General features: G+C 49.0%; 1 pseudogene; it reads right to left on the bottom strand.

Annotated features, from left to right (window-relative positions):
* LOC111824416 overlaps nt 1–2,617 on the bottom strand; it is a 4,444-nt pseudogene extending 1,827 nt beyond the window's left edge.
* Nucleotides 2,618–2,835: the final 218 nt, after the last annotated feature.

The following is a 2,835-nucleotide window of genomic DNA, read 5'->3' as shown; positions in this document are numbered from 1 at the left end:
GAACTTCTTCCACCCTGGAGAATAAGGCACGTGTGCTGATCTTGACCTGCTTAGATTTGGAAAAGGACCTGAGCATGGCAGTACAAGCAGAGGGTGCTGTGTGATGAGAGGGGCAGGAGACGCACCACAAGTGACTCTGGCCAGCGAGAGCTGTGTGCTCCTGTGAGGGCCCTGAGAGCCACAGGATGGTAGTGGATGTTCCTGCGCGCACTCACCTGGTACTCCTTTGGCAGCACAGAGATGACACTTCAAGGGGTTGGCCATTCTCAAAGGGCATATCAGTGAATTTCACTTCTGGACTCCACTTCCCACCCTGACGGCTGTTCATCACCAGCTCTTTGCCAAAGTACACTCGGAGACTGAAGGCGATGTCTGAGTCCTCTTGAGTTCCAGTGAAGAAATCCACCTGCAGTTCTGGGAACATACTGAAGGCAAAGCACACAGCCTGTTGAGCAGGACTCTTCCTCATGGGGGCCCACATTCGACATACATGTGCACACCCTCCCAGCTCCTCCTGGGGGAAGGAAGGCCTTCCTGGGTGACACTGCAGTACGTGTCCCTGTGGGGCTGCTTCAGCTTGTCCGGCCCAGGCTGGGGAGATGCCTCATCTCTTAGCCCAGGACTCACACTGAGCAGCAGTCACTGGCCTGGGGCTACTTTTCATGCCCTGGAAATACTGTGTTTCTTGATGATAAGCCCCAGCTCCAATGCCTGAGAGACTCCAGCCCCCAGACTTCAACACTTGCCCACAGACATGCTCCTGTAGGTTTAATGCCTGGCACCATATGGGTCTCCAGGAACTGAAACTGCATTGTGCTGCCACTGTTCTAATTACAAACTTTAACCTCAGTCATGCATGAAGTGACCCCCAAAGCTCTACTAATCTCACTTCTCCTCCCAATGGGCTATAGATACTCACCTGAAAGGCATGATAGGTCTTCCTTTGATTGTTACTGAAGAACCAACAGAAATGGATACATTTTTTTTGTATAGGACCTGCCATGGGAGACAAGAGTAGTTGAGAGGGGCAAGGCCAGGTGTGGTCCCCCATCCTATAACAGTTCCCAGTGGCAAAGCAGGTTATACATCAAAGGACATACTCTGCAACCCTCTTCTTCCCACCTCACCACAGGCAGGTCCCTGTGCCTTTGAAGAAATGAGAAGGTTGAAGTTAACAGGAAGAGTTCTAAAGCCAGGTGGCCTGGATTCTAATGCTGCTTCTGCCTCTCATTACAAATGAGAACTGAGTTCCATTACTTGAATGCTCCCTGCCTCTTATTTCTCAGGGCAAGCAGGATTATAAAAATTCCAATTCATAGGATGTTCTCAGGAATAGCTGAGCTAATAGATGTAAAACCTTTGGCATGGTCACGGGCAGGTATAGGGTCTGACAGGGGTGACTTGGCGGAGGGGGAGGACCCTTTCTGGGATGCTACCCTCCCATCGGTTTTTATCTGAAACTGTGAAGATAAGGCTTTAGAATGTAAAAGTATAAAATTTAAAAATCCACTCCAATATAAGATAGCTGTTTAAAGGGCGAGGGAAATAATGGAAAAGGAGACTCCTGAGTGTGGCATGTATATGCATCATAATTTACAAGGGCAATGGTGTCCTTTCAGGAATGTGCACAAGTTCCTGAGGACAGTCAGTACCTGCCCACAGGGCGGGAGACAGGAGAGGAATTAGATAGAATCTACAGGTTGTTCCCTAATATCAACTGTAAGCTTGTCTGGACTGAGGCTGGTTTTGTTCCTTCCATCTTCAGGTGATCCATTCTCTGAAACCAATTCTCCCAACCACCTTCCCCAGGGAGCCAGGATCTGCTTACTGTTTTTTTGATAGGACAAAGGAAGGCCTGGCTGGGGGAGGAGACCTGAGGCAGGAGCAGAGGTCACTGTGTGCTGATTCAGACAGGAGCTCCTGTGCCGCACAGTCAGAGTTTACCTCCCCGCAGCCTTCTTGAGAAGAGGCATCTGAGGACTGGCTCATTCTGCTCTCATTAATGCTCAGGGAGGAGTCCTGGGAAACCCACTCTCCCCAAGACCTCCAGTTCTGCCCACCAGGAGCCACAATGATACACATGGAAAGAACCACAGCTACTTAAACAGTCATTACCATGTATGAAGATCCCCCACAAGCAGACGCAGCTGCACACATATTCATAGTTCAACACGCAGTCATAGATCATCATACACACAGAGATACACAAAGACATGGAACTCACCATCTCACACATACCTTCCAGCACTACTACTCATGATGACATGCACAGCTGTTCAACCACTGCCCCAGCTGCACTCACACACACATACTCAGAGGCATGAAGACAAATGTGTAATCTCACCCCTTGCACCCATGCACACACACTTTTATCCCAGTCAGCTGTTCACTTCCCACACAAAGTCACAGTGTCTCAATACACTTCACCCTCAGTCAGATACCACCAAATGCTGCCAGTGGATATCCTGCCCCTCCTCTCTCTTCCACACATTACAACCCCCAGTAAAACATTCCCAATATTTTCATCTCAGAGAATCTCAGACTCTTTCCTCCTTCCCTTATGGGACCTGGGATCATTGAAGGCTGTGCCTTCTCAACTCACCGGTAGACATTCCATTGTTGTGCCTTCTGCTGGGAAGCTCTTCCAAACTGTGTCTGGTTGTGTGTGTGATCTCTGCAAGTGGCAGGTTATAAATGATTTCTGGAAGCCCCGCCCTCTGGCTTCCTTGCAGTTTCTAAGTCTCTTCTAGAAAGATTCCCAGCAGGTGAGAAGGTGTGGGGTATCATAAATAGAAGCAATCACAACTATGTCCTTGAAAAGGATGTGTTGTGATG

Source organism: Myotis lucifugus, unplaced genomic scaffold (genome assembly GCF_000147115.1).
Source record: "Myotis lucifugus unplaced genomic scaffold, Myoluc2.0 scaffold_1434, whole genome shotgun sequence".
Classification (NCBI taxonomy): domain Eukaryota; kingdom Metazoa; phylum Chordata; class Mammalia; order Chiroptera; family Vespertilionidae; genus Myotis; species Myotis lucifugus.
This window is presented reverse-complemented; position numbering and strand designations above follow the sequence as displayed.